General features: G+C 37.1%; 1 long non-coding RNA gene across 1 annotated transcript in view; it reads right to left on the reverse strand.

Moving 5' to 3' along the window:
• Positions 1 to 7,331: 7,331 nt before the first annotated feature.
• Positions 7,332 to 11,905, reverse strand: part of LOC108515788 (uncharacterized) — an 11,596-nt gene continuing 7,022 nt past the window's right edge. Inside the window, exons 2-3 of the long non-coding RNA XR_001881622.1 lie at positions 7,687 to 7,849; positions 7,332 to 7,359 (exon numbers count right to left, since the gene is read on the reverse strand). This is a non-coding gene — a long non-coding RNA (uncharacterized LOC108515788). The remainder of the gene's footprint in view (positions 7,360 to 7,686; positions 7,850 to 11,905) is intronic.

The raw sequence follows: 11,905 nt of genomic DNA on the forward strand, positions 1-11,905 counted from the left end.
CCAAAAAAAAAAAAAAAAAAAAAAAAAAAAAAAAAAAAAAAAGACTTGGCATGAAGACGTTATGTGTTACTACCATTCTATGCAAATGTTAAGTTCCTAAAAGTTGTATTAGTGATAGGTTCCAAACTACTTCAATTATCAGCCTAATGAGATACCACTCTTTCCATGTATCAGTCCTAAAATTTCAATATTATTTTTTATACAACCTAGATTTTTAAAGAAGAGCATGAGGTTTCAAACAAGAATAGAAAAGGATGGTGCATAATGTGATAGACAAGAAACAGACGAAATAAAAGTAATGCCTGGGGAGAGAAGATTCAGGAGGCCAGACACATTTCAGCACGATGAAAGAGTGCTCTTAAGAACCATAGGCCACTTGAGATTTAGTATTCATTGAAAAGACAGTGCCTCCAAGAAGAGAACCATAATTAGGTTTTATCTATTTCATGTTTTTATCAAGCATGGAAGAGTTCTGCAGTACAGGAAGAAAGCCTATGGGAGAATGAGGCAGAGTTCATAAATCAATCCCCTTATTTTACATAACATTCACACATACATAGCTGCCTCTCACTCCAGAAGTTTTTAGATGGCCCCATTTCCTTGAACTTACAAACAAGAACAATGTAAATGCCAGAAACGGTATTCTTTACATGTAATAGCATATTCAGCAAATGTTTGTTAAATATCTGAATACCTACTCACTGCCAGACACTGAAGATAGAAAGATGACTATAATGTCACAGTATGTAAAATCTAAGACTGAGAAGTAAGGCAACATTAACAACTCAGTGTGGGACAGGAGAGCTGTGTGCAGGGCACCACAGGAGCACAGGAAAGTCATGCAACTCACACTAGGAAACCATGGAAGATTTCCTGGAGAAGACACTGCATGAGCTGATGCTTGAAGAATTGGTAAAAGTTCTTTCGGTAGAGAAAAGGAGATTAGAATGTCTAGACAGCAAGAACAGGATGCACAAGGACACTGAAGTGGAAACAGCATGATGCAGCCAGAAAATACAAGTCTCTGTGTGTATTTTATATGGGGGAGTGCCAGGAGTTGAGACAAGGGCCATTGGCTATGAGGCTGAATTAAGAAAGCATTTTTAGGCTAACAAGGAAGTCTGGCCTTTATCCTAAAGATGTGGAAATTTGCTGAAAATTTTTTAAAATAAATTTTGAGTTATAATTTATGTACAATAAAGTGCATTCATTTAAAAAGTATAATTCAATGAGTTTTGACAGGCAAATAAAGCTGTATAAACATCACTATAATGAGTATCAGAACATTCCTATCACTCTCTCAAATTTCTTCATGGTCTCTTTGTAATCCATTCCCCTGTCCCAATCCAGCCCCAGGCAACCAATAGTTTATTCTTGTCTCTGTAGATTAGTGTTGTCTGTATGTGTCAAACAAGTGTTTTCCCAGTTTGATGCTAATACAAATAAAGTTACCATAAACATTTAGGAACAAGTTTTGTGTAGACATATGTTTTCATTTCTCTTGGGAAAATACCTAGGGGTGGAATTATTTGGCCCATTTGTCAGATGTTTAATATTTCAAGAGATTACAAGTTTTCCAAGGTGGTTATATGATTTCATATTTGCATCAGCCATGTATGATTGTTCCAATTGCTCTGCAACATCAACAACAATTGGTATTATCAGTTTTGTAATAGGTGTGTAGTGGTATCTCTTTGTGCTTTTAATTAGCATTTCCCTGATGACTAATGATGTTGAGCATCTCTTCATGTATTTTTTGTTTATTCACACAAGAGCAGCTTTTTTGGTGGGTTGTCATTTTAAATATTGTGTCTAATTTTTCATGGGTAAGGAAGTGTTTATCTTGTTATTGATATAGGAGTTTTGCATATATACTGGATATAAGATCTTTGTCAGATATATTATTGTGAATATTTTCTCCCATTCTGCATCTCAAGTTTTCATTTTCTTATCTTTGAAAGAATGAAAGTTTAACCTTAATAACATCCAGTTTATTCTATTTTTTATTCTATGATTGTTTTTGTTCCCTAAGAATATTAAACCATGGAAGAGTTAACGTAACCTGGGACAAAAGACTAAATGTGCATTTTTTGTTCCGTGTACATGTGAACTACATATCCTCCTCTTTCATCATTGGAATAGAAAATAATGAATACCATAAACCTTTAGTCATGTTAATTTTCTCTAGAAATAGATACCATGTCTAACATAGCAGGCATGAGCAGAACCACTTGGATAAGTTTGTATTGAAGTCTACAGTCAATCTCCAGAATCCACCTGGTTTCTGCAGGAGCCAAAGCAGTTATTTAAATCGGACCTACAATAGGTAATATAATCTGCTATGTTTTCTTTTGAAAAATGAATAAAACTTTCTTGTAACACCTAATGGAAAACTTCAATTGATGGAAAAACATTGTGTTCCTGGATAGAATTACTAGAAATATAATATCATAGTTAATTAGATGGACTATGGAGGCAAACACCTGCTTGAATCCCAGCTCTTCTGCTGATTAACTTCTTGAACTTGAACCAGTATTCATGGAAATATAGGAACACATAGCATGCCATCAGGCCTCAAAAAGGCAGAAGGAAGATTTGTCAGGATCCAATACAACTGTGGCCACCAGATCATCTAGAGCAGTGCTTCCCAAACTTTAAGGTGAGATTCACCTGGGAATCTTGTGAAAATGTAGATTCTGATTCATTAAGTCTGAGAAGTGACCTAAGATTCTTCATTCCCCACAATCTCATGGTGATGCCAATGCAGCTGGTCTATAGACCACACTTTGAGTAGACAGGATCTAAGTTTCTTCAGCTGAGAGGTTACTGATCCCTCTTCTGGTGCTCTGCTGACATTGTGATTCTTTCTCTATGCGTCAGTAGCTTCTATCCCATTTCCAATTACTACAAATTCCACAAGAAAAACATGATTGTATTGATTTATCTCAGGGCAGTAGGAATATAGGCATATTTTAGAATACCCTTTTATACTTTGGAGATGTTCAACAATGAGCTGGCATTACTCACATAATCAAAAAAAAAAATTTATGCTATTTGGGACTAATAACATTACTACTTTGGCGGCCTTAAATGCAATGCTGGCCAAACAGAAACCCTTCAGGGACCCACAGAACTGGAGAGAAAAATACAGATTTGAGAAGCAAAGAATAAAACACAGAGTAGTAAAGAATACATCCTGTGAACACAGCCAACATCTTTGGAAAGAATTACTGGATTCTAAGCGGCCAACAAATTGCATTCTAACAAGAAGAGCCTTGCTCTACTGGACAGAGGATACTTCTAATATTCTTGTATGTCAGTGAGTCCAAATCTGCAGTGCAGCTATGCGAACTAAGTGGAAGGGCGAGGGAGAGCTTTGTCACTCATGTTCCTCTAGTCAGCAACTGTGTTCTTCTTTAAACAAACTTGCAGTGTCTCCTCTTCCTGCCAGGCATGGTTCATTGTCATCTGAACACACTTAAAAGGAGAAAGAGAGGTTTCCCTTAGCTAGAACTAGCCTCATGGGTAACTAAAAGGCCTAATAAAATATTTCTGCATATTTGCACTAATTATCAGCACACGGTTTAATCAGCTCAAGATGGTATATTTTGCTGGACTTTTCTATTGTGCCCTAACGTGACTTTGTAAGAGGAACAAGTGGCAAACACAATGTAGTGTGGGTTTAAACCAACATACAGCCATCTCCTTCTGTGCAGAAGTCCAGGGTTTGACTGAACACTGCTTCATCAAATGGTCCAAAGACCTTACTGGGCCTCTCAGTAGTTCCGAGCTGAAGGATGATTCCACTTTCACTGGATTTCTGCCTTTGTTGCAGTAAAAGAAAGGACGCTTCTCAGTCTTCCCCTTCGCGTGTCATTAACCTACATAGCAGCTGCCTGAGAAGCATTAGGTATGATGGGGCTCTTTCTGGATTTATCGGCTGGGAAATTAGCCGATCCTGCCTCATATTGACTCTCACCTGCCACCTCTCAGCTGACCTCAGCTACAAATTGCACTTGTCTGGAGATTAACCCTAAAATTACCTGCCCATGTTTCAGTGGGGAGGACAAGCCTCGATTCTATCCCTTAATAGAGTTCTGCCAGCCCAATCCTGTTTTCTTGGTGGGAATTCTCAAGACTCGCATATGCTACTATTAGCATTTTATGAGCTCTGAAGGTTTCAGACAGATAGGGCACCATACTTCATCAATTCAGCAAGGAAGGGTTTATAATGTATGGTATAGGCATTATCACATTGTGTCACCTAAGCCAACTGATAAGCATAGATATTCATAGTTTATCTACATAAATAGTTTTTGGTACTGATTTGTTTTGCTAGCATCCCAACTTTATCTCTGAAAACATTCAAGCACTATCTGTACCTCTTTGATGTAATAAAGACTTTCTATGGTGACTTGAGGATGTTTACTTCCTTTTACAATGCATTGTCACAATGGTTCAAAAAATCAGAATTTTGAAAAGGAGGAAAATCTGTGTGAGTAGGAAAAATAGAGACAAAATACATCCACTAGTGGAAAAACAGAAGAGTGTATGCAGAATAATAGAAATGTCTAATGGGTAATTTTTTAAATGTTCACTGAAGGTATATGATATAAACTTCTTCTGCTATCTCTTCCATAAAATCTTTGATAAAATGTATGGTACTAATTCTGTGTGAGTGAATATTTGAATATTTGAAGATTTGCTGTGTTCCATGTTCTGGTGGATGTAAAGAAAACATGCAGACAGAACTCCTGGGGACAGGAGCTAGTAGATGGGGACACTGGGTGTATTTGTCTAGGTGGTATACTCTTCGGGGAAGTACTACTCACTTTTTAGTAGAGGCCAAAATAGTGATGTACTCAATCTGCTCAACCATCTGTTGTGGTCCTAAATTAACCATCAGCTGAAATGTGGATTATGCTTTTTTAAATTGATATGTATATAATCTATTATATATACGTATTTTCAGATTACATGTGATAATTTGATATATTCATATAATCAAGTCAGGATAATTAGGATGCACATTGCCTTAAATATTTATTTTTCCTTTTTGCTAGTTATATTCTAATCATTCTCTTCTAGCTGTTTTGAAATGTACAACCAATTAATGTTAACTATAGTAGTTAACGTTACTTAACATTATAGGTAAATACTATATATAATATAGTAATTAACGTTGTAGTTAACGTTACAGTTATTTAACGTTTTGATAGATCAGTAGGGTTGACCCTTCTGATCTATCAAACACCAGGTCTTATTTCTTCTATCTGAGTATATAGATACATATTAGTCAACCTTTCTTCATCCACATCTCTTTCTTACCCTTCCTGGTGTTTGGTAACCACTAATTTACAAGATGCAACCATATGCTGCCTATAAGAAATCCACCTTAAAGACACACATAGGCCACATTGGTTCATGTCTGCAAACCCAGCACATTGGGAGGCTGAGGCAGGTGGATTACTTGAGGTCAGGAGTTCAAGAACAGCCTGACCAACATGGCAAAACCTATCTCTACTAAAAATATAAAAATTGATCAGGCATGATGGTACCTGCCTGTAGTGCCAGCTACTTGGGAGGCTGAGATATGAGAATCACTTGAACCAGGGAGGTGAAGGTTGCAGTGAGCTGAGATCGCACCACTGCACTCCAGCCTGGGTGACAGAGTGAGACTCTATCTCTTAAAAAAAAAAAAAAAAAAAAAAAAAAATACACACATAAACCAAAAAGTGAAAGGATAGAAAAAGATGTTCCATGTAAGTGAAAACCAAATTAACAGGCTTAACTACATACATGAGATAAAATGGTTACAAGACTAAGACTGTAAGAAGAGACAAAGAAGGTTACTATATAATGGTAAAGAGGTCAATATAGCCAGAGGATATAACAATTATAAATATCTATGCACTCAACACCAGAGCTCCCAAGCACATAAAGCAAACATCACTAGATCTAAAGGGAGGAATAGATTGCAATACAATATAGTAGGGGACTTCAACACTCCACTCTCAGTAGCAGACAGATCATTAGGTGGAAAATCAACAAAGCAACCTCTGAGTTAAACTACACACTAGACCAAATAGGCCTAACTGACATTTACTGAGTATTTCACATTCAGCGCTGCAGAACACAAATTCTTTTCATCAGCACATGGAACATTCTCCAAAACAGACCACATTTTAGGCCACAAAATAAGTCTCATCAAATTTTAAAAAGTAGACATTATATCAAGTATATTTTCTGACCACAATGGAATAAAGCTAAAAATCAATAACTAGAGGAACCCCAGAAATTACTCCAACACATGGAATAAACAACATGCTCCTGAACAACCAGTGGGCTAATGAAGAAACTAATAAAATTAACAATTTTTCTGAAACAAATGAAAATGGATAGCTGGGCGCAGTGACGCATGACTGATGACTGTAGTCCCAGCCACTCAGGGGCCTAAGGCGAGAGAATCACTTAAGTCCAAGATTTCAAGGTTACAATGAGCTATGGTCACACCACAGCACTCCAGCCTGGGTGACAGAGTGAAAACCTAACACACACATATACACACATACACACATGTGCCTACAAGAAATCTACCTTACATTAAAGACACACATAGGCAGGCCACATTGGCTCATGTCTGCAACCCCAGCACACTGGAAGGCATGTGTGTGTGTATATATATGTGTGTGTGTGTGTGTGTATGTGTGTGTGTATGTATATACACACAGATATATACTTTTTAAAGTTATCAAATAGCTGTGAAGCATAAAAGACTAGATGAACTAAAATTACAGAGAATGAATAGTCCCAATTAGGTAAATTAAGGTTGCTGTCTATTAGGAAATTTGCTGAGTCAGAGTCCGAGATGAGGTTCAGGTATCACCTAGGCCGAGGGATTCTACTAAGGGAAGGAGAAACCAGTAGAAATGTTCATGGGCATGTCAGTCGGTTTGACAGGTTGGAACATAACGGAGTATCAAACAAATGGCTCTTTTCTCTCATACAACATTTGCTGAGAACTCGGCTAGCATGGCAGGTTTGGTGCTGAGCTGATAAGGCAGAGTGAACTCTCCGGCAGTCTCTCAGTACCTGGGAGACAGATTGCCAGAGGGAGTGGTCTGCAATAAATACATGTCAGATTTCACTTCTAAGATTACTGATACTAAAATACATGTCAGACTGAATCTGACAAAGTTGCACTTACCTATGACCTGGATTAAATCCAAATGGATTGAGGTGATCAACTTTAATCTTCTCTGCCTGACAGTAAAAAAGGAAAAGTTTTCTGGAAGAAAACATCTAATTCAGTATATACAGTTACTGTATATGGCCAGTATACAATAAAAATGAGGAGACCTGTGAAGAGAAAGGAAAATGTGACTAATAATAGAAAAAAGCAAACAATAGAAGCAGAAACAAAGATGATCCAATTGTTTAAGTTCACAGATAAGAACTTTAAAATAATTAGGATTATTTTTTAAACAACAGAGGAAAAGATGGAAAGTAGATGAAAAGATGGAGAATTTCGACAGAGAACTGGAATTTGTAAGGAGACACAAAATGAACTTCCAGAACAGAACTCTCTGAATGGGTTTAACAGCAAATCGGACGACACAACAAGAGACAGAATTAGTGAATTCATGGATAGGTCAATAGAAAATATCCAAATTAACGCCCACATACCTGCAAAAAATGGAAAACAGCGGAATATAACAGAGATATGTAACTGGTTCTAGCAGCAGAGAATAAAAGTAATGGGCAGAAGCAATATTTGAAAGTATAATATCTGAAAACTTTCCAATCTGATGAATGACTCCATCTCCAGATTCAAGGAGTTCAGCAAACCCTAAGTGGGACAAATTCAAAGAAAGCCACACCTCAGTTTTTCATGTTGTTAGATTACTAAAATCAAAGGTAAAGAAAATCTTAAGAGTAGATAGAGAAAAAAATAACATTATACTTAAAAGGGGAACATAAGAATAATGTCTGATTTTTCTTTCTTTTTTTTTTTTTTTTTTTTTTTTTTTTTTTGGAGATGGAGTTTTACTCTGTTGCCTAGGCTGAAGTGCAATGGCATAATCTGGGCTCACTGCAATCTCCGCCCCCTTCAGGTTGAAGGGATTCTCCTGCCTCAGGCTCCCAAGTAGCTGGGATTGGGATCCACCACCCGCCCAGCTAATTTTCTTTTCTTTTTCTTTTTTTCTTTTCTTGAGATGGAGTCTTGCTCTGTCGCCCAGGCTGCAGTGCAGTGGTGCAATCTCTGCTCACTGCAAGCTCCGCCTCCCAGGTTCACGCCATTCTCCTGCCTCAGTCTNTTTGGAGATGGAGTTTTACTCTGTTGCCTAGGCTGAAGTGCAATGGCATAATCTGGGCTCACTGCAATCTCCGCCCCCTTCAGGTTGAAGGGATTCTCCTGCCTCAGGCTCCCAAGTAGCTGGGATTGGGATCCACCACCCGCCCAGCTAATTTTCTTTTCTTTTCTTTTTTTCTTTTCTTGAGATGGAGTCTTGCTCTGTCGCCCAGGCTGCAGTGCAGTGGTGCAATCTCTGCTCACTGCAAGCTCCGCCTCCCAGGTTCACGCCATTCTCCTGCCTCAGTCTCCCGAGTAGTTGGGACTACAGGTGCCCGCTACCACGCCCAGCTAATTTTTTTGTATTTTTAGTAGAGACGGGGTTTCACCGTGTTAGCCAGGATGGTCTCGATCTCCTGACCTCATGATCCACCCGCCTCGGCCTCCCAAAGTGCTGGGATTACAGGCGTAAGCCATCGCGCCTGGCCCCACCCAGATAATTGTTTTTGTATTTAGTAGAGGGGGGTTTTACCATATTAGGCTGGTCTCGAACTCCTGACCTCAAATGATCCACCCGCCTTGGCCTCCCAAAGTTCTGGGATTACAGGCGTGAGCCACTGCACCCAGCATGTCTGATTTTTCAGTAGAAACCATGGAAGCCAGAACACATGGAATGGCATGTTTAAAAAGTTGAAAAACAGAAGAAACATTTGCAGTCCTAGAATTAAATAACCGGTGAAAATATATTTAAAGTGAAGGCAAAATAAAGATATTTTCAGACAAACAAAAACTGAACTATTTATTTTCAGCACAGTGAAGGGAGTTTTTGGGTTGAAGAAAATAATTCTACAAAGAAACACATAAGTGTAAAAACAAATGAAGGACACTTGCAAGGGTAAATGTGTGAGTACAATAAATACGAAGAACATTGATTGTTTTAAGTAACCACCATGTCTTGTAGGGTCTAGAATATACACACAAGGAAAATATATAACAACAGTAACTCAAACGGCAGGACGGGTAAATGGAACTGAATTGTTGGAAGTCTCTAGCATTGTTCAGGAAGTGATAAATATATCAGTTTAAGTTAGATTATAATAAATCAAGGATATCTATTGCAATCTCTAGGGTAGTCACTAAAACAATAATGTAAAAAGATACAATTAAAAAACTAGCAGAGAAGATAAAATTGGAAAACAAATATTTGTAATTATAAGATGAAAAAGTAATAAAGAAATAAAGAATAATTGGAGCAAATAGAAAATAAATAAGAAGATGTAAGCTTAAACCTAACTATATGAGTAATTACATTAAATGTAAATAGACAATATGTACTGCATTCCAACTAAAAAACAGTGTGCGTTTGTGTGCTGGCCTGATGGCACATGCCTGTGGTCCTGGCTATTTGAGAGGCTGAGGTGGGAGGATTGTTTGAGCCCAGGAGTTTGATACCTGCCTGGGCAATGCAGTGAACCCCTGGTCTCAAAAACAAACAAACAAACAAAAAAAAGACTTTAGGTATACAGCAGAAAAAAAATAGAAGACTGAATTTGAAAAATTAAAAGCCCAAAACCAAACTATGTGCTATTTGTAATATACTTTAAATATTAATATACAGACTTTTGAAAGTAAAAGAATGGAAAATAATATACCATGCAAAACTGACAAAAGAGAGCTGGCATGACAACATAAAAATCAGGAAATTATGTGGAAGTACCTACTAAAGCTAAACATATATCTATCTTTTGATCTTGCAATTTCACTCATAGCTATATATTCAAGAAAAATGAGTGTCTATGTCCACCAAAAGACAAATACAAGAAAGTTCTTAGCAGATGTATTTATAATAACAAAGCTTGGGAAAACACTCAAATGTCCATTATCATGAGAGTGAATAAACTGTGATATATTTACATAATAAAATATTTAAGGCAATAAAATAACGATTGATATCTGTAACAATATAGATGTATTTAATAAACATTATGTTGAGTAAATGAAGCTAGACACACACACACACACACACGAAAATGGAAACACAACATACCAAAATCTATGGGATACAGCAATGACAGCACAAATGGGAAGTTTATAGCAATAACCACCTACATTTAAAAAAACAGAAAGGCTTCAAATAAACTGTAACAATGTTCCCCAAGAAAATGGAAAAGCAAAACAAACCAAATTAGTAGAATGAAATAAATAATAAAGATTAGAGCAGAAACAAATGAAATTTAATCTAAAAAATACTGAAGATCAATGAAATGAAAAGTTGATTTTTGGAAAAAAAAATATTTAGCTGAACTACCAAGAAAAGAGAGAAGACCCAAGTAAATGGACAGAACAACTGAGACCATAGGAACACAAAGAATCATTAAAGACTATTAGGAATAATTATATGCCAACAAATTGGAAAACCTAGAAGAAATAAACTCCCAGAGACATAAAGTCTACCAAGATTGAAACATGAAGAAAATAAAACCTCAACAAAACAATAATGAGTGATGAGATCGAAGCCATAATAAAAAGTCTCCCATCAAATAAAGCCCAGGACCTGATGGATTCACTGCCGAATTCCACCAAATTCCAAGATAAACAAATACCAATTCTGCTCAGAACATTCCAAAAAAATGAAGGAGGAGAAATGCTGTCAAATTCTTTCTATGAGGCTAACATTACCCTGAAAACAAGACTAAACAAGGTTACAACAACAAAAAATAAAGACTACAGGCATCAATATCACTGATTAACATAGATGCAAAAATTATCAACAAAATACTAGCAAACTGCATTCAACAACATCATTCACCACAACTAAGTGTGATTCATACCAAGGATGCAAGACTGGCTCAACGTGCACCAATCAATAAACATGTTGCATCACAATAACGGAACCAAGAACAAAAAACATAGGATCATTTCAACAGATGCTGAAAACTTATTAAATAAGATTCGACATATTAATGACAAAACCCTCAACAAACTTGAGTATAGAAGGAACACACCTCAAAATAATAAGGGCCATATATGACAAACCCACAGCTAACATCATACTAAATGAAGAACCTTTGAAAGAGTTTTCTCTAAAATCTGAAATAAGACAGCATCATCACTTTGATTCAACATAATACTAAAAGTTTGGACCAGAGCAAACAGGCAAGAGAAAGATATAAAGCCCATCCAAATTGGAAAGGAAGAAGCCAAATTAGCCTTGTACGCAGACAACATGATCTTTATTTATTTTACTTTATTTTATTTTTTTGAGATGGAGTTTCATTCTTGTTGTCCAGGCTGGAGTGCAAAGGCACGGTCTTGGCACACCACAACCTCTGCCTCTGAAGTTCAAGTGATTCTCCTGCCTCAGCCTCCTGAGTAGCTGGGATTCCAGGCATGCACCACCATGCCTGGGTAATTTTGTATTTTTTTTTTTTTAGTAGAGATGGGGTTTCTCCATGTTGGTCAGACTGGTCTCGAACTCCCAACCTCAGGTGGTCCACCCACCTTGGCCTCCCAAAGTGCTGGGATTACAGGTGTGAGCCACCATGCCCAGCCGCATGATCTTATATGTAGAAAAAATTAAAAACTCCACCAAAAAAAAAAAAAAAAAAAAAA

Source organism: Rhinopithecus bieti, unplaced genomic scaffold (genome assembly GCF_001698545.2).
Source record: "Rhinopithecus bieti isolate Rb0 unplaced genomic scaffold, ASM169854v2 scaffold_35001, whole genome shotgun sequence".
NCBI classification, from domain to species: domain Eukaryota; kingdom Metazoa; phylum Chordata; class Mammalia; order Primates; family Cercopithecidae; genus Rhinopithecus; species Rhinopithecus bieti.